This window comes from Falco naumanni, chromosome 5 (genome assembly GCF_017639655.2).
Source record: "Falco naumanni isolate bFalNau1 chromosome 5, bFalNau1.pat, whole genome shotgun sequence".
NCBI lineage: Eukaryota > Metazoa > Chordata > Aves > Falconiformes > Falconidae > Falco > Falco naumanni.
In genome coordinates, this window is record NC_054058.1 from 38,843,154 (window position 1) to 38,864,221 (window position 21,068).

Sequence of the window (21,068 nt, forward strand, 5' to 3'; positions counted from 1 at the left end):
ATAGGTAGCTACATTTTTAAGACTTCTGTATATATTGTAGAATTCTAAAATAAGCATTTCTGTAAAGTGCCTACAGCTTATCTCAAATGGTTTTATTTTGTTAACCGTACAGATCAATATAAAAATAAATATGAGAAAGTGAGATTTCAGCTTCAGAGCTATCACTATTTTTAACTGGCTGACAGCTCACCATCTGCTTATTGTCAAAACCTCTAATTTTGATGTCCTTGTTTTCCCAATACCTGGCTGAGCCTGGGACTTGAATACAAGAATTTCCTTAAGTTCAGTCTAGACAAGATGGGGACAACAATAATTTGTGTGGGAATCTTTTATTCCATTTCAGTCTACCCTTTATCAATGCAAAACATGCTCTATACATTTTCCCCTATTTCAGATTTTAGCCCCCCAAATTTATCGAAGGCTTCTTTTCACCTGTGCAAGCAAGAACTATTATGACATTTTGTCTCAGTCTCTTCTTTTTTTTATGACTATTAATACTAAATGAGATCATTAGATGTCCCAGCTGAACCTCCTGACTTTTAGGACTGAAGTTTGATATCAACATGGTTAGGAATTTGCCTGAAGAGGAGGTTGCAGTAGTTTAACCCAAGAGATTTATTAATGTTGACTTTAGTTACTGTGTAAAGAATTTTCTGAGCATGTGCCTGAGAACATAATAATGAGTGTATTTTCAAAGGGGTACATAATAAATAAAAATGGAACTTTTTGAGAGAAAGATGCTTTCTCTTAAACATTAATTTTCTATAGGTTATCCATGCTGTGATTAAAATTTGCAAACATTATGCCATAAAAATTAGCATAATTACATTAAAAAATACATGTCAGTTGCAAAACATGTTCTTCAATTAGTAGTCAAGTATTTTCACATGCACATATCCATTTTGTATGGGACAGCTCGTAAAGCAAACACCTTTCAGGTGTTTTTGCAACCTATTCATTAGCATGTGAAAATATGACTCACAAATGTGATGTGAAATGACCTCCTGCCAAGGATACCTGCAGCTGACTGCTGGCTGCACGGGTGCTGAACTGGGTACCAAGAAAAAAAAGCCCAAGCAGAGACTGACACCGGGGACATGGAAGGAACAGAAGGTGTAGATGTGTATCTCAGGCCATGCTTGGAGCAGCCCCACAGCACTCATTCCCACTGTGCGGTGGAGGGTCCTGCTGTGCATGAAGCCAAGCTCCCGCCCATGGAACAGGCAGCCTCAGAGTTCAGCTGAGGCTGGAAAACCCTGTTTTCAGGGAGACAAAATCTTGCATCTCTGGCTGGCAGTGACTGATGGATTGCAGTTACCCAGCTAAGCACTGAACTCAACAGGGGCTAAGGAGCCTCAGCACTTGCAGAAAAAAAGGTCTTCATAACTCCTGAACTCAGCAGGAGCTTTAACCCAAGGCTCCCAGTTTGTCACAACAGCAGGATGTTGCTGATCCATGGAGAGACGCTGTCCTGCAGACGTGAGACGGAGGTTCATCTCTTCGGAGCCAATTTGTGGTTTGGTGGTTCCTGCGAAGCTATTACAGCCATTTTCAATGGAGCTAAAACACATGCCCCCATCCCAGTGGTACCCCTATTTTCAAAATTAGAAAAAGAATGAAAGCAAAATGGCACCTTTCTCCTGAAGGCAGAAAACCAGCTTTTGTATCCCTGCCAGCTTCTAGCAACTGCCAGCTGAGAAGCTGTCTCCATGTAAGATAAGTGCTGCTTTGTTACTGTGATGGTATTTCTGTAATCTGATGTGTGCCGTTTGAGTGCTCTACAACTGATCTAGACCAGAGTCTAAACCAAAGAAAAGCATTGCTTTAAACATTCCATGTGTTGAATAAGAACAATTTTGGAAATATTGCTCAACACTACAAAAAAAGATGATCAAAATCCAAGAAATAGTGTATTGTGTAAAACCACGAAATAACGTGATAGGATTTTAGAGTGAGGATGTGGTTTCTGATCTAATGAAGGTTTACAGGCAAGGTATATTCAAATCTTGGTAAGTGCAGAAACATTTTTCTGCAAAATGTCACCAGCATGCTCAAGCTTTCTTTACCTCACCAAAACCCCTTCTACAAATTATTACTTTAATTACTTGATAATCAGAGCTGTAGCTCTTTGCTGTTGTTCATGCAAAACTGACAGGATGACTATAGATGGCAGCATTTGCCTTATAAAAACGGAACAGCCAGCTTCAATATACTCCTCAAAATTGATGAGCAGCAAGTGTGTGGACAGACAATATTAACAGTCATTGATTGAAACTTTCTCTTGGACTGTAATGTAAGTACTAGCTAATAATTCGAAGTGTACTTTTTGTATAGGAATGTACCCAAACCTTAGAAAATACTTATTTTTGTGTTAAATTCTTTCAGTCAATCCAGAGGTGGCACAGGAATTTGTACAGCTCGTGCAACTAAATCACCAGCCCTCTTTTTTTCTTCCTTCTTTTTTTCTCCCCTAGACTGATATAACTTGTGTTGTGAAAAAATGTCACATAGATACATGCAACTGCGATCTTGGTGGGGACTGCAAGTACCTGTGTACCGGTATTGCAGCTTATGCCCACAAGTGCTGCCAGCAAGGAGCAGCGATTCACTGGTGATCTCCTCTGCTCTGTGGTATGTACCTGGGTTGGCCTCACACCAGAACTCATCTTTGAGGCACCTTTGGTCTTTTGCTGCCCAGTAATAGAAATATGCCAGGAGCAGGTGGATAATAAATGTTCTTCACATTTTTCAAGCTGTCTGTGTGTTAGCTGTTAGTCTTACACAGCCACATTTGCTGTCTTATTGAAGAGGACTGGCTGTACTCAGGGTGCGCCAGCGCAGAGACTGTTGGAAACTGGTCTACCAGATCTGAGGTACATCCAGTGGTCTGTGTAGGGCTGCAAGGACTTTCTGTCCATTCAACTTTTCAGTGACAGTAAGAAGCGTTCTTGGCTGTAGAATAATTCATGTTTCAGGTCTGCCGTCATGGCACATCTATTTAAATACAGCTGCATGTCACTGAACAAAAGCCTAAGGAAATAAAGTCACTGACTGAAATACATTATGGGAAATTAAGCTTCCTCTGATGAAAGTAAACTTTAAATTTTCAGGATGCAGATATGCATAGATCCTGTTGTTACTTGGTAATAATAATGTGCTTGTTTTCTTTTTCTTTTAGCTTACGACTGTGAATATTACAATCAAGGTATGTAGTATCATATTTATGTACCTTGCTGAATACACTTACTCTTCATGTTTTCTAGCAAACCAGCTAGCTATATGCTAGAAACAAGTCTGTACTCCCCATTCCAAAATTGAATCCATTTTTATAAAGCATTTATTTGCAGATAATTCCCCACTTTGACCACTCTAGAATACAGAAGGCATCTTTGAAGTAATATTCTATCATCTTTCTTTCTGTATGATGCTATTTTGAGATCGTTATCTTACACACACACACACACACACACACATATGCACGCACACCCACCTCGATTTTATTTCTCCTTTAAAAATGAATACCCAAGAGATATTATTATTATATTGGTTCATTCAGACTAACCCTGGAAGAAAACATAGTAAACATTTCTCTCTTTCAAAGGTTAGAATGTTTTTTTTCTTTTTTTTTTTTTTTTTTTTTCTTTTTTTTTTTGGTACTCCTCATTTGGTTATGTGAGTTTAATGAGCTCAGCAAAGTTAGCAAAAGAATTCCCCATGGGCCTTTCTGCTTTATATCCAGGGACAGAGGTAGCATGGAAACAAATATCATAGTAGTTGTAAGCAAAACAACACATCTTGCATCTCAGATGAAATATGATACAGTGCACACTGCAAATAAAACCCTTCATAGCTTGTGCTGAGAAGAACCTCTGTCAGCTGCAGCAGTGGTAGAGGTTCTCTCTTTTCTGTTCCCCTCTTTCCCTAGGGCAGGATCGCATAGTCACAATCCCTTGAGCTCACTGGACCTTCAAATCCATTAGAAAGGAGAGATGACTAGTATAAGCAGCCTGGAGTGTTGTATATTATTTTGTGACATATTCCTTGTTTATTTAATATCATTAGGTCATTATACTGACTCCTTCTCTCCTGTTCTGCTATGGGTAGCTAAAATACCATTCTTCTGTGCAACATCTCACGTACTACTTGAGATTTTTCCTATATAAACACAAAGAGACAATCCTACATTAGTAAGGAATTCAAATGCTGACACATAATTGTGCCTTTTAGAAGGTTATACATGGTTATTACCATTTGAATTCTCACCTCACTGAACTAATTGCCTTTGGCACAGATAAATTAAAGTCCTTTTCTGCAAAAATTAATGGGGTGGATATGATGCATCTCTGATGATACTGAGTTGAGATTAAACAGAATAATAATTAATATGCTATGATTTTTGGAAAAAAATAAAAAAGCCTCAAATTTTATGAACATTTGTCACACTATGCAATTATCTTCTGGGTTTTCAGTATGAAGTGGCTTACTTTGTTTTATTTTTCTTTCTTTCATTGAAATATAAAAGAGATTGCTCAGGCTCAATTAAAAACTCAACTGAATTAATTGATGGGCTTTTTCTTTGAGTTGGTATATGTAGTTTTAACATTGCTTCTAGTTTTAATGAATGAAGGTCAGTATCCCAGCTGTGTTGAATGATCTTAGTAATCCCTAATGTCTCAATTAATAACCTCATCATATTCATATTCAGTGTGTGGGTGGATTAATGTACCAAGTAGCATATCTTGGCAGTCAAGGAGATGCCCTAGAAGGATGTTATCTTGTGCTTGTACTGTAAATTTCAGAACTGGGGCCTATTATATTTTGAAATTGATAAGTTTCATGCACAGGTGTTGCAGAATGGATGAAAGAGAATGGCCACGGTACTATGGAAGGACTGTGTGATACGACTTTTTGACATAAGTCTGGCTTAGGTCTGAGTGAACCAAACTAGGCCGCAGAGAGAAAAAAAAAACACTAAGAAGCTCAGCTGCAGTGGAAAGTTACCAGGATTGCGAAAGAGAGAAGAGAGATAAGATTGTGCTGACCTTGTACAAAAACAGAAAAACAACTTTAAGGGAGTAAGCATGAAGAACAAGGTGTAACCCGAACCCGCTGTAGCTATCCGCTGTAACCGCAAATAGGAGGACGTATAAAAATGTAATCCTTTAGAGCTTAGCCAATTAGCAGATGATTTGTAGGCATAAAATTAACTGGAACTGTATATAAGACATAATCGCGCCGTAATAAATTGAAGCTTGCTTTATCACTCACACTGAGTCGGCCGCTTGCTTCCCCTCGCTCGTCGCACACAGGTCTCACAAGTATTGTACCATAAGGAATGGTTCCTTAAAATGAGAATGGTATTCATTTAATAGACTCAATTCCTGTGGCATCCTGTCTTATACTTGGATACTGTGCATGTGCTCAGTCGGGAGCAAGATACTGAAAAGGAAGGGAAACTTGACTAAATGCAATGATATGAATGTGACTTTTGACACATCTTTTTTAGTGACTTGCATCCTATAATGAGCATCACATAGTGGATGATTTTTTCCCCCTCCATGGAGTCTGGCCTAGTACAGTAACAGCATATAGATCTGGCTGGGTATAGTTAAATTCTCCTAATTTCTTTGCAATAGGGAATTTTGTCTTACTCACACAGTATAAGGTATACTGGTTTTGGCTTGGATAGAGTTAATTTTCTTCATATAGTTAGTATGGTGATATATTTTGGATTTGTGATGAAAATAGCGTTGATAACACACCCATGTTTTAGCTACTGCTCACAGTGTCAAGGCCTTTCCTGATTCTCACACCGCCCCACCAGCGAGTAGGTTGACAATGCACAAGGAGCTGGGAGGGGACACAGCTGGGACAGCTGACCCCAACTGACCACAGGGATATTCCATACCATCTGACACTGCAGTGGTTTATCCCCGCCTGGATGCCAGGTGCCCACCAAAACCACTCTGTCACTCTTCTGCTCAACTGGACAGGGGAGAGAAAATATAAAGAAAGGCTTGTGGGTCAAGGTAAGGACAGGGAGATCACTCGGCCATTACCATCATGGGGAAAACAGAATTGAAAACATGGGGAAATTTGTTTAATTTATTACCATTCAAATCAGAAAAACACCTTCCCCCCACACCTCCTCTTCCAAGGCTTAACTAATTCCCAGTTTCCCTATGTCCTCCCCCTGAGTGGCACAGGACAATGGGCAATGGGGGTTATGGTCAGTTCATCACGTTGTTTCTGCTGCTCCTTCCTCCTCACACTCTTCCCCTGCTGCAGCGTGGGGTCCCTCCCACGGGAGACAGTTCTCCATGAACTTCTCCAATGTGAGTCCTTCCCATGGGCTGCAGTACTTCACAAACTGTTCCAGTGTGTGTCCCTTCCATGGGGTACAGCCATTCAGGAACAGAATGCCAGCATGGGTCCCTCACGGGGTCACAAGTCATGCCAGCAAACCTGCTTCAGCGCAGGCTTCCCACGGGGTCACAGCCCCCTTCAGACGTCCCCCTGCTCTGGTGTGGGGTCCTCCATGGGCTGCAGCAGGACAGCCTGCCTCACCAAGATCTTCACCACAAGCTGCAGGGGAATCCCTGCTCAGGTGTCTGGAGCACCTTCTGCCCCTCTTTCTTCACTGACCTTGGTGTCTGCAGGGTTGTTGTTCTCACATAGTCTCACTCCTCTCTCCTGCTCGTGCAAATTTTGGGGTTTTTTTCTCTTTATCTGCTATACCAGAGGTGCTGCCACTGTTGCTGATTAGCTCAGCCTTGGCCAGTGGAGGGTCCATCTTGGAGCCAGCCAGCATTGGCACCATTGGATGTGGGGGAAGCTTCTGGCATCTTCTAAAAGAAGCCACCTGTGTAGCCCCCCCCCCCCCCCCCCCCACTATCAAAACCTTGCCATGCAAACCCACTACAGACGTCATGCTCAGCAATAAAAAATGGGGGGAAAGTTTGCTGGGGCTAGTGTTGTTCAGGGTCCAGCTGGCATCGGTCAGCTGATGGCGAGCAATTGGTGTTTTTTGAATCACTTTTCTTAGGTTTGTTTTCCTTTGTTTTTCTTTTTTAACTTACTAAGCTCTCTTTATCTCAACCGATGAGTTTACAAGTTTTTTCAGTTATTTCCCTCCGATTCTCTTGGGGAGCAGAGTGAGCCAGCAGGTGTGTGGTGCTTAGCAGCCTGCCAGGGTTAGTTAAGCACAGTGTTGAGCATGGTTTCACCGTCAAGTGGCAGCAAAACACCTTTTAGGACTAGGACGGCTCCTCTGATTCCTTTTTTGTGCTGCATGATGTCAAACTGTTGAATATTGATGGAAACTTTATCGATTACAGCTCACTTCTGCTTTTGCTCAAGTCATAGGCAAAATGTCGGTCAATATGTAGGGATAAACATTGAATGATTTGAGGATAAAGAGCCTTTTTAAGATAAATCGTCTCACCACTTTTTTAAAAGTGGTCATTTTGTGGCAAGCTTGTGGACTTCATGTGTATATGAGCTCCAACATAGTTTCTATATAAAGCCGTAAGTTATTTCATGCGGTTTTCTTCAGAAATTGATGTTTAACTTCTAGCTGAGCCAAATCTCTTTATTATGAGAATTCCTTCCCTCTTGGAAGAGTCATATTTGAAAGGAGCTGTCTTAGATTGGGAAGGGGTTCAGTCTTTTCACTGTAAGGATTAAACTTACACATTTTGTTTGTTACTCACAAGGTGAGGTTTTAGAAGTATGCTGCTCTTGGTTCTTTCAGTGGGATATAGTGACAAAGATGGATGCTGTTATATCTGCATGTATCCCTGTGAGCCTTTCCAGCCCAGCAGAAATAGCTCCAAGGGTTTGCTGAGGGCCATGGTTAGGCCAGCACTATTTTGGCAGTGGAATCAGCTGAAGCTGTTGTCACTGTTACATTGGCATGAGCTTTTGAATTACGATGTGGTAAACCAGACTGGAAAAATTAGCTGGTTATTTTTCAGCTGGACCACTTCACTGCTGAAGCACTTAGGATGGCATAATAAATGGGCAGTAGGGGGGCAGGAGCGAGTGGTTTGTGGGAGAGGATGAACTAGACAGCTGCTTAAGCAATATTGCTGCCAAAAGTTGAATTAGGGCTGAATCTGAAAACTGTTTTGTGGAGGGGATTTGCCTTGTAGATCTTAGAGTAGCTTCAGTGTCTGCTATTAAAGTTGCTCTGTTGTTCTTTCAAAGTATAGAAATAAGGACTTGTAAAAGACTACACACCAAATCAAAGCAGCCCAGATTGCTTTCTTATGCAGGTCATTTTGTGAGGACAGCTACCCACATTTTTTTGTGCTCGCTTTATATCTGTTTTATTCCGGGCAGCAAGGAAAGAATAAGGGAGTACATTGAACAGATAGATAGACCCGCTCCAGTGTAATACCTTGAGGCACTGAGCTGTAGTTCCAAACAGATTTGATTCCAGGTATGGTGAAATATTTAAGGCAATATATTATGTCAACAAAGATTTAAGTTTTATATGTTATGCAAGGAGGATTATTCTTTTTCTGTTTGATTTTTTTCCCTTAGGTCTTGGTGAAGGACCCTATATTTTAGCAAGTTATGGAGAGAACAACACAATTATAGGAGCCAATGTGTCCAGTAGAAGGATATTTCCTCTGCCTAGAACTGGAGCATATGAAAATGTATTTTTCAGTTTCATGATTACTCCAGGTCTTTTCAAAGATAAAGATTTATATAAGTGTTTTCAACAATTTTGCTAATGGCAATTCATATTTTTCAAACTACATGAATTATTTTTCCTGCATCTTCTAAAGCAGTCTATATATTTTTAGTTATTAGAATTGGTGAGGATTAAGTGGCCAATTTAAAAATTGAGGAGGAATACTGATTTTTTGATTTTTTAAAAAATATTGGAAAACCCCACTGTCAGCTTTAAAGTTGACTTTTCAAAGATTGTTTTTGAAATATTGCGAAATACGAGTGTTCCTTTGTGAAAAAAAAAATAGTTTTTATAACTGGAAACTGAAAAATTGTGTATCTAGCAAATATCAACACTGAAGGTAAATGCAGGATATTTTTGTCTCCAGTAAAATCACTTCTACTTTATCTTTTCCTCTTTATTGTGACTTTCAGTGGACTATACTATGTGCAACTTAGAACAACCAATCTGTCTCCTGCATTGTTAGTGAGCAGCGTCTCTATACAATGTAGAAGGGAGTTTCTTAGGTGAACAGTTATTCTTAAGCTCTATGTTTCACTCACCAGAGACTGATCCAAACTATGCAACCAAAAATAAATAAGTATTTTTCCTTCTTCATATATATTCCTGTCTTCATATGCATTGGGTTTGTGCCAATTAAACCAATACAGATTTTGTCAATGCTTTCTCATGGATTTTAATTAGTTGAAAAAATCCCATACCCTCAAAAATCAACATAGAGAAAGGCTGTCTTCACAGTAAGATTTGAAACTATATTCACAGTTGGCAGTTTTGCAGTAGAGAAATTAGGGTTTTAGATATGATTTTGAAATAAGAATGTATACGGAACAGAAGAATTAATTCAGTCTTGTCAATTCTCCAGCTGATGTAAAGTGGAAGTAAAACATTCATTATATCAGTACATCATGATATCATTGCACATGTAGTTTTCACATCTGTAAGGAATGAGATAGTATTCATCTAGATTAAAGACACTTCAAGATTTTGTTCAATTGGAAAACCAAATATAAAGTCAGTCTCTGTCCAAGTTCTTAAACTTTCAGAGAATTTTCTTCACCTTTGATTTCTGCTGTGGGTAGAGCAAATAGATGGTCGAATCTTTCATTTGGCCACAGATTTTCTTACTGTATTGCTCAATATGAATGTAGGTAAAAAAAACCTGACCTCAAGGTGAAGTCAAGCATGCTCTTAAAATATATGCATGATGTTATTTGCTAATGGAATTTTGGTACAGCTGAACTATCAGGCAATTGTCCAACTTTGATAAAAACCTTCCAGTTTGAGACTGCTTATGAATCATTTTGAAGGCTGGTAGCAGTAAGCTGAATGTAGTTTTGATCTAACTGATTAGCTGTCTGGTGGCCCTGGAATATGTGATCATTTGAGGTCTCCTTTAGACTCTGCATTTCTAACTTTTTTTGTGTTACATAAAGCTGAATATTTTTTTTTGGAGAAAAGCATTTCTATAAAAGGAGCCACTTAACAGCCAACATATAGACTTTAATCTCACTTTTAAGTTGTTTTCTCTGAAAATCTTACTTTTTTTTTTTTTTTTCCTGTGGAAGCTCTCTCTCTTGTTTCCCTTGAATCTGCTGAAAGACCAAACTACTTTCTGTACGTATACGACAATGAAACCGTTGGGTTGGAACAGTGGCAGGCAAGTGCCTCCTTTCAGAGATAGGCCACCTTCTTCCACCACCAAGGTCTCTGGAGTCCAGGGCTTAGTGCCTTCGAACTACACAGTAAAAAAGGCTTTTTCATCATTCTTACCTCATCCGGTGTTAAAGTAGCAAAGTATGATGATTCAGAAGAATTCAAATGTTTGAGTAGCTTTAGTATTGAAGGTAAATTTTGCATAATGCCCAGGGATAAGTACGGTTTTTTTCTGCTTGCCTTCAGAGCACTTGTCTTTCATCAGCAATAGTAACTACTTTTCATCCTATTTAAAATGATTATTCTGTCTTTGTCTTCCATTCTGCCTCCAAATGCTATTATTTCCTAATTTTTGCAGCTATGATGATCACTTTATCTTTGAAACATATTTTCATTGGTTTACTCTTTCAAAATTAATGTGGCATGTCACAGAAAGATGTATGTTAATGTTTTGTTAGTGAGCTATAGATAGCTGTTCTTTTAAATGAATGGGATAACTGTATTGCTTCTGCAATCAGCAGTACCTTCACCAGGTTTTACTGATTTTATGGTTTTTAAACAGAATATACAGTCATATGAGTAGCTGTTTGTATCTTTGGAGCTTCAGTGTCTTTTAGCTTGATTGGATTTTAAATACTTCAAACTGAAAATGAACAAAACCTCATCTATTTGAAAGTTCTCAAGAATTTCTGTACTTAGTTGATATTTTTTCATTTTTTGGAAAACCCCAATGTACATTATAGAAACAGCTACAAATTTATAGCTTTTTGACTACACAATCAATAAATAATACCTTTTCCTTCTTTCTTAGAACTCAGTGCATCTGTGCCTTATAGAAGAGCGTGTGAATGGTGATATGAATCTTATGCTAATCCTTGTGTTAAAACATGCAGTGATCTTGAAGGAATAGCATGTAAATTCCTTCCCCTGTAAGTAAAATTAAGCTCATATTGCTACTGTAATTTTTTTAATGTGTACCATATGGGTTCTGAAAATTACTGCAGCTGCGCTATCCATTCCTTTTCACTCATTCAAGTTTCAGTATCACTCTTGCAAGCAACTCTCAGAAGTTACGTGAAAATGTCTGTAACAAGCCTCTCATTTCCCACAGTATACATTCCTGTTTACATGTGATCTTCCAACAGAAGAATAAGAGGGTTTGCATTTAGCTCAGGGGATTAGCTTCTGGTAGTTGTTAAGTAGAAAGCTATTAAATTAAATGAAGGCTATTCCCTTCTATGGATTGATATTCACATCCTACATCAGCATCCCATGATGCTGTAAATTACTATCCTTCTGGTGTTTATATGACAGAGATCAAAACCTGTAGGAATGGTAAGAGTGGACCAGGCCCTCTCCTGTAAGAGGAAGGGACTTTACACTAAGAGATGCTCATTGGTATGACCGTAAGGGATTTCACAGGGCTGATGTTATCTTGTTACTTAGTAACAAGATTTCCTGCCTCCCCGGATCTTTGGCAGCTATGGAACCACAACAAACTAAAAGAAAATATACCTAAAAACTCAAGGCATGAAATAGAGTGGAAAATTTTTTTTATTTTAAATTTCAGGCTACCTCCCTAGGCATATGCAGTTTATGATTGGGAATGTTAGTAATATTGCTAATTTTCTCTGTTGGTATTCTTAGCTTTTTCCATATGGGCATAGTGGTTGTTCATATAATGATTTTCTTATTAAAAATCTCCTAAAAATGAAAAGTAATGGAATTGATGGACTTGTCTACATTCTCCTATGCTGAAAGTGCACAAGAATGAGACTTTCTATGGAGTCAGTCTAAGTATTTTAACATCTCAAATGAACATATTTGGGTAAAACAGAAGTCTTGTAGAGAAGTTCTTCATCCTATGGAAAACCTTTCTGCTTAGGAATCTAAGCTTCCACCTGGTTGTGGAAGCAGAATAGTCCAAAGTTATCATGTTTGTCAGCCCATGTGAAAAACTGATTAACAATTTAGAAACAGAATTGTGCTGTTCAATGTCTTTTTGGCCTTAAAAAATGCCTCAAAATGCTGTCTTCACCATTACACGGGTAAGTTTTCAGAACTCTGATGGGGAAAGACATTCAAATGTTTCATTTTTCCAGAGTAAAATAATTTAAGATTATTTCTACCATGGTTTTAGAACTAACTATACAATATTTTAAAGGCTTGAAGGATGCTTGCCATACTGTCCCAAAAACATGATCCTTGATGAGGTCACGCTTAAATGTGTTTATCCGGGAGACTGTAAGTATATTTTATTATATTGGTCTAATCCTAGAAATCACTCTAGAGATCTCAGGAAATATTTTAATCAAATGTACATTGATGTTTTTTTATTAAATGCTTTACCAGAACTTCCTTCTTTTGAAGAATGTCTCTGTAGGACATAGACTCGATTTCCAGTCATCCAAAATACATCTCCTACATCCAATCAAGCCATTTCTAAAGTTGAATTCTTTAATTTGTCTAACAGTGTGTTAAACATAACCTTTTGTGATAGTGTTATACTCACCACAACTATATTTAACTATATACTGCTAGCATATCATATGTATATGAGAAAAAGATCCCAAATGGAAGAAATACTTTTGTGGTGAGAAGTTCAGACTTTTCAGTTGATAAGCTACCACTAACAAATTCAGGGCATCTATTTGGTAGTTTCTGATGAGTGAAGTTAGCATATAATTCGCTTATTTTGGGGATATAATATTCTTAACATAGCAATTAAATTTTAATTCTGTCTCTTACTTTACAAGTTTTGAATTAAATTCATTATGCTTGATATTTGCTAGTACAAAGTTATCTCATATAGTATACTACCTTCCAAAAATATATTTATTCCAAATATTTTACTATTTTGGATTTACTAAATTTTCCATGGAATACCCATGTTGTTTCAAAACTGCTTTGCAAAATCAAAGGCTTCACTAACAATAAAAAAATCAGCTACTGCATTTACATAGAAAATTAGAAAAATTCTTGAGTCAGTTGAGTTCCTCAAAGTCCTCAGGTGAACCTAGAACCATTGGCAAGTTATCTTCTCAGCAAAATGATGCTCTGATTTGCTAATATTTCAGTGGCTTTTGAGCAGAGATAGATGTTGCTATTTTGCTTTACCAATAATCCATAAAAGACAGTGAAACATGCATTTTTCCTTTCAGGCATACCTGTGACACCTACAGAATCAGCAGCTGGACCAAAACCTTCATTGTTAATTTCTCACACGGGTGCTACTACGGAGAGATTTCCTCAGACACCTCCTTTATTTGTTACTTCAGGGACTCAGTCAACTCATACCAGTGTGACAGACAAAATAACTGTGAAGGCAAACACAACTTTAAGGGGAATGAATATATCAGCAGAGGCCATTACAGACTTTTAGTCATTGGAAGCATCTAATGCTGCCGCCTATTCAACATTTTCATTACCAAGTACAGTGGAGCCTTCTGATGTACTTCACAGCACAGACACTACTGTCCTTTCCAAACTCATCTCTTCAACAGATTTTCCAACTGCTCTTCAAGTACCAGCAGTCACATCACATACTGTCAGTTCTACTGCATCTGTAACTTTACCCATTACAACAGCAACTCCAACAACCCTGCTTCGTGCAAGTCCTATTCCAACACGTTCTGCATTATTAACACCCACATCCCTAGTGGCAGATCCATTTCCACTCGAAACGTTAACCACTCAGGAACTGTTCCCCCTAACTCAGCATTAACGACTTTAACCTCCAAGTGATCTTTTGTTACTTCTGAGCTGCGCTCAGGGATTGGGAAGAGTAGGAGCCCTTCAGTAAGTCATTCTAAGGGAGCAGCAGTATACTCTGAAGTGTCTTTGCCTGCTTTGCTGGCTGGCAGAGCAACTGTCACAAGACTTGTATTTCTCTTAGGTTCACAGTTGACACTAAGCACATCTACTTCTCCTATATCTAGTTTGTCTGTTAGAACTAGGTCTGGTGTTGATCAAACTGCAGTTCGCCCAGCACCCTTTCCTGCACTGACTTCAACTGCTCTTCATATTCCTATGACTACTAGATTTGCAAGCTTGGAGACAAGGTTTCCTCAATTAATCACAGTTTCATATTTTGAAACAGCTAAACTCTTGTCTAAAACTTCTCTGATACCATTAAATGCAAGTTCTTTAGCTAGTTTTTCTCCAAAGCCATTTTTATCTTCAGTAGAAATTCCAGTGACTGTTCCCAAGCAGACATCTCCATTAGTAAAAGGCAGTGTTTCTGCCGCTCTGCCCATAAGGAGTGTATTTTCACCTCGAGCTGCTTCCCAAATCCCTATAAACACTTCTTTGAGTCCTTCTGTAACATACAGTGCATATCTATACCAGTGCATTCTCTGACTACCTCCCTGAAGCCCAAAGCTACGGCAGATGTCACTGTTGCCTCCAAAAAAAATACTTTCTGCTGCTTCCACTCTTCTAGTCAATCCAGCACTCTCTGATATGTCTGTATCAAGGAAAGCTTTGACAGAAATAAATACGTAATGCACACTGATTTTGTTTCAGTGTCAACCATTTCTAAAAAGCCAATGAAATCCATTATGGCTACAGTCTTCCCCCTTAGGACACTGGTGTTACCTCTAAATGCCACATTAATAACCACTTCAGAAATTAGAGTACCCAAGCAGTTCACACGCGGAATTGAAAACTGACTCTGTGGCACAAAGTTCAGGCACTTTCATTCCCAAAGATCCTTCTCTTACAAAGTTGTCATCTTTATTTACAATCTCATTATCAACATCAGTACCATCTTACGTGACATCTTATATTACAAGTTCTTCATTGATTCCCATAGTCAGTAGGAAACCATCATTAACACAAAATATAACTGCTACCCAAACATCAGTTTCATCTCTAGATACACAAGGAACTTCAAAAAGTCCAGTTACAGACTTTCCAACTTCTTCTATACATTTTCCTACATTCACTTTAAACCCTTCTACGAGCCTTTCAGCAGCGCTAAAGATATCTACTGTAATGCCCTCTTTACTAATGCCTACAGCTCCTGAAGCCACTTTAGAAAGCCAGTGCAGTGGGGTCTCTATGTCCCCACCTCCTCCTAAGACCACTCATATCTCTACTGTTTCTCTAGGAAAACAGAGTTCTTCGATAAGTTCTTCAGAAGAAGATGGAACGATATCAGCTGGAATCATCACTGAATCCACTACAACATTGATCACGAACACAACAGTGAACACTACATCCTTAAAATCACCTTAAATTTTGCAAAACCACCACCTACTCTCCAGCCAGTTTACTAGTTGCTTCTGGCACTACTATGGCCTCTAGGATTACTACAAAAACTACTGATTCTTTTGTTGCCGATTTGGAGTTTTATATGGCTTCAGTTCCTACCACCATAGGAACACCTGTGCATGTGTCACACAAATCTTTATTTACACCTGCAGTGACTCAAGCTTCACAGAGTGCCAAAGAAACTCCCAAAATTATGATCATGAAAACAATTTGTACTACAAGTCCATTGTCACAGATGAAGAGTACCTCATTTACAGCTTCAGAAGTTAAATATGCAACCTCATTTGAAAGAACTGTGGATAATTTTGGAAGTGGTCAGACTTCACATGAGGAGAGAAATGATACCAAGACAAAGTCAACCATAACTGAGAAGTCTTCCTTGCCTTATTTGACAGTAACTGCAGTTCAGACTGTGGCTTTTTCAAGAAATACCACCTCAGTAAAAAATCTCTTTCTGGAGTCCCGGATGTAACAGCATCAGATTGGTCCAAAATCGCAACACAGAAAACCATTAAACCTTATTTCAGTTTATCAGAGCCCACAGAACTGCAGACCAGAACTATAACAGATTTATCTCATTCTAGTGGTGGAATGGTTCTGCCTTCCTCTTCAGAGTCTGTGGAAAAAAAACTTCTCTGGTAAGCACAGAAAGAACAACAGCTGTAGCTGACAAGGCTTCCTTTGATACAATGATGCATGCACTGATGTCTACATCTTCTGAATGTGTGGTATGATCAGTTTTACTTGCCCCTATGTGTTAAAATACATATTGTTTTCCATACATTCTATTATGGTATGTGTGTAATACCGGAGATTTTAAATATCTACTACTTTTGTTTCTTTGCATATTTTAAAATACTCAGTTATTCTTAGAGGATTTCTGTATCACTGCTCTTATACTGCCCTGGTACATTTTGCAACCTGGATGTATTGCTTTGCAAAAAACCCCACCTTTTAACGCTATGTGCTGATTCTAGATAGCGAAAGATATTCGAGGTGCAGAAAAAGCCATAGTCCATGGAATTTTTGGATTTCTGCATAATCTCACCCCATCTTTCTTTTTTTCCATTTGTTTCTTTGTCATTGTGTTTAAAATGATGGATTATTCTGTATTTCTTAAAATGCTTCAGATTATTACTGAATATAACATGTAGCCTCAATGCGTAATGCTGTACATAGGGTATTCCACCAAAGCTAGATGGAACGGGAAGGTTGTGGGTGAATGGATGTCACTGCCACCTGTTACAACCACATGCAAGCAATTGATTCCAAAATAACTGATGAGAGGTCACATAGATTTGGTGATTCTGTCTCAGAGCAGGGTGATGAACATGTAAGTGCTTGAACTTCATAAGGGCAATAAATGTAAAGTTGATTCTGGTTGTTTTTTCCATATACGATAGCCAAGATACCTTGAACCTGTCAACAAATGTAGCCAATATGTGTGTGTTAATATGGGTTGGATGCTATACAACCTCTCAAGGAACTGCCCTAAAGATGTGCCAGAAGTCAGACTGTGGATTTTGAGGAATGCCAGTTCAAGTTAACACTGGTAGTTGTTGCCCAGAATGGGAATGTCCCTGTAAGTCACTCTTTTATTTTTAAATACAACCTAGAGCCTTGATCTGTAAATTTCGAGTAACAAATTAAGGGTTTATTACAGTGGGACTATGAGGTTGAATACTGGAAAGAATTTAAAAGAGCTGTTTATCAACAAAACAGAATGAAATATACTGAACACTTTGGTATCTTTGAATTAACATTCAAGAGAGTAAAAATATTTTATTTTTAATAAAAACATTGAAATGAAATCTGCAACATGAACATCAACATTTTCCAGCTGAGACTTTTCAGAATTTCTGTTTTTGAAATGTTGAGATTTCAACATTTTGTGAAGAAAAATTAAATACTGGCATTTTCTGAAAGACAGAAGCCCCAAATTTCAGTTAGATCTAACTACAGTTTTTACTCATACTTGGAAACTGCTGGAATCAGCAGGTGACTGTCTGCAAAGGGAACAAAAGGGCCAAAGAGCAGTCAGCTTAAAAACTTTGTATCATTATTGACACCAATATATCTAACTTTAAAATATTTGCCTCAAGATAAGACAGATTGGTCTCTCGTTACCAGTATCTCAAAAATATGCCTATTTCAATGCATATATTTTATCTCACAATGTACAGATTCATTGAACTTGCCTGTAAAACACTGACTTAGTGAAAATTTTCACCAATTTAAGCTTTCCCCCCTATGCTGGGCACATAGCAGTAGGTTAAAAGTATTTCCACTGAGTAACGTAAGATACTTGCTTCTGCTTACAGCTCAGTAAGCTGTCTGCAGAACAGGGTCATCAATGTATAAACGAATGTATGTATGAAAGCAAATATTGCTAAAAATGCAAGTTTTTATTAATGCCCAGTATTCAGTTCTGTGGTAACCTCATTAAATGACAGCTTTTTTTTAGGTTAATGTTCTGTACTGTCTGAACTGAGTGTTATTACATTTGATGGAAACAACATAGCCCTCTGTAATATGGCTTCCTACATTTTAGTCAAGTTACCAGCATAAATTATTGTTGCTCATGTTGAAAAATGTCCTGCTAATCAGGTAAGATTCTTGCATTTCCACAATAATTTTAAGTTTCTTAATATTTTTGTGTTATAGGTATGAAATTCTGCAAAAATGTCACTTAGAACTTTCCAGTAGAAGCCATACCCATTGAAAAAGTCAAGTTACTTAATTTTCAGGGACCATGATTAATCATGCTGCGTAGATAAAAAAAAAAATCTCAGTTTAAATAGTAATTGTCATATTATGTTATAAGGAAATTAAAATGCAGGTTCCTTTTAAATTGTCAAGGGTGACACAACTTCTGAATCTGCATGTCTTCTTTCAGGCTCTCCACCCACAAATCTTCTCGAGGACTTGAATTTGTACTTTAAAATATGGTTAAAATACTAAAATATTTTGAATAGTCACAAAAGTATTTTGTAGTCATTTTAGGAAGGTACTAATGAGTTCGGGATTAGTGTGACAAGTTGTTCTTTGTAGTTGTCTAACTCTCTGTATTGCCTACAGTGGGGATCCAGCCACTTTATTTTTAGACTGCCAGTTTAGTCTCATCCTTAGAATCTGTACATACATTTCCTTTACATTGTCCATAGTTCTAATTTATGTAGCCCTTGAACAACTGTCTTGTATTTCCATCTCTGGTTTGCGGGTAAAGTTCCTGATGAGGATCTTCATCAGGCTTTTTCCTTCCCACCCCTATTTGATCTTCTATCTACTCTCGCTGGGCAACTGTACACTTGATTTTTAAGTCCTGAGTCTTACACTGTTTTAGAGGTTTTCTTTTAAATTGTTCTCTTCACTGTTTCTTGGTTGCAGTCTAAAGGTGTGAATGCAGCTCACATTTAGAAGTCTGTAGCTGTAGTTCTTTAAAAAAGTTTTTGGAAGGGCTTTGCGGCATATGCTGAATCTTCCAATGCTGGTAATGAGTTGCTCTCAATGGTAAAGCTGTTTAGTTAAAAGCCAGCTGAGGTATGGGATATATGAGCTGCAATCTTGTGCAGAAAGATGCCTTGGTAAAATAGCAGTGATATCAAAGTTAAGGCAGGGGATTTTATTGGCATGACCATTGTATTTCTATGTATTTTTAATTCAACTTGTTCAGGACATTGTGTTATCTTTTCTGTGTTATTTTCCACATTACCCCCTTTGATTTAAATCTTTAACAAGTAAACCAAGTTTCCAGAAAGAGTTCATAGGAAGTTGCACTACATTAGCAGGGAAATGTGTATTTTTTATTATTTATAACAAATATGCTATATTAGTTTAATTATGAAGCTGATTGTAGAAGAACTTCAAACACAAAGAAAACAGGCAACTTATTTTTGCTAAATAAGAATGCCCCTAGTTATCATTGCACTTCTAATCTATTTTTCATGTTTTCCAGAGTGCAAATTCAATAAGAAATCTAGTGAGTACTTTTTTCTTTTACTAATTATAAAATACATTAATATTGCACATATTGGAAAAAATCCTTATAGCAGTGGTGCAGAATTAGAAAAACAATAGTAACTAAACTTGTTGGTGGCTTTTCTTTCAAGGTTCCCCCTGCAAGCACTTCAGGACTCTGTTTTAAGAAATTAAATGTAACAACATGCACATATAAAGCACTTACCAATCGTTTAGCAAGCAAAGTAAGTATATATCATCACTATATAGCATATGCCCACTTAAAAGATAGCTGGAGAGCTATTCTGTTGTAGAATGCAATAGACTAGATTTATAGTGGATGTACTACAGGATTAGGATTACTTTTGCAGTTCAGGTTCCCAGTAATTCATGGTATGCTAGAAGCAAAAAAATATACACTTCTGATACCATGCTTCACTTCTATGTCATTTAGCCAAGAGGATTCTTCAAAGCTTTTGAGATTTTAAAGAAGCTGCAAAAGCATTTATAGTTGAGACCATATTTTCAAAAACCCTAGAACCAAACAGAAATGTTCCAAGACATGATAAATCCTTAGGGTGCCTTTCCTGCTAGTCAATAACAGGTTAGAACAGATAATTTTGAATAATTGGTAGGGTGGGTTTTTTATTTTGTTTTATCATACAGTATGTGATAAATAAGATTTATTGTTTCATTAATTAGAAGGCATTTCTGTATCGTTGTTTTATCTCATGCCTAATTATTTTACAGTTATAGGAAATATCACTGATGGAAAGCTCTGTACTTTAAGCACTGTGACTGTTATTATATGTGGTGGAGGTTGTAAAAAATATGTTTTGCCATAAAATGCAAAGATGTATAAAATACGTCTTTGGAACCTGTTTTTATCCCTAAAATGTATTTGGTTTATTTTAGATAGTAGTGGACTATGTAATTCAATCATTACCATTTTCAAAAGAAGGACTCAGTATTCAGGATACTGGTGCAATGTATGTCATTAATACCCCAGCTGGAATTAGCATCAAGTGGGCTCACATTACAGACATCATACATATACAGTATGGATTGCTCTAACACATTAATGAAGACAGAAGGCCTTTGTGGTGAGGCTGTGGTGGAATTTTTTTTCTTATTTAATAGTATTCCATTTAAAATTTACACCTCCCTTTTTTGTCTGTGAGCTGCTGTCCTCATAGCTCTCCTTGTAACCCCCATTAGCTACACTGACAATCCTATTTGAGGTGGGCTTCTGAAATTCTAGTAATTAATATAATGAATCAATAATTCTGTTTCAAAGCACTGCTTGCTAATAAAGATTGCAGAGCAAGTAATGATCATTGTATCTAATTAACTTTTAAAAAAATTACTGATCTCTGCCTGTGTTTAAGGATATTGTTGAAGTCAAGTAAAGGGGAAAATTTTCAATGGAAAACTGGTTGCTGAAGAAGTTCAGATAGTGACAGTATATTTCAGTGATTATGGG

At 37.7% G+C, this 21,068-nt stretch overlaps 1 pseudogene; it reads left to right on the forward strand.

Annotated features, from left to right (window-relative positions):
• Nucleotides 1-1,442: 1,442 nt before the first annotated feature.
• The window catches only part of LOC121088686, a 39,444-nt pseudogene continuing 19,818 nt past the window's right edge, over nt 1,443-21,068 (forward strand).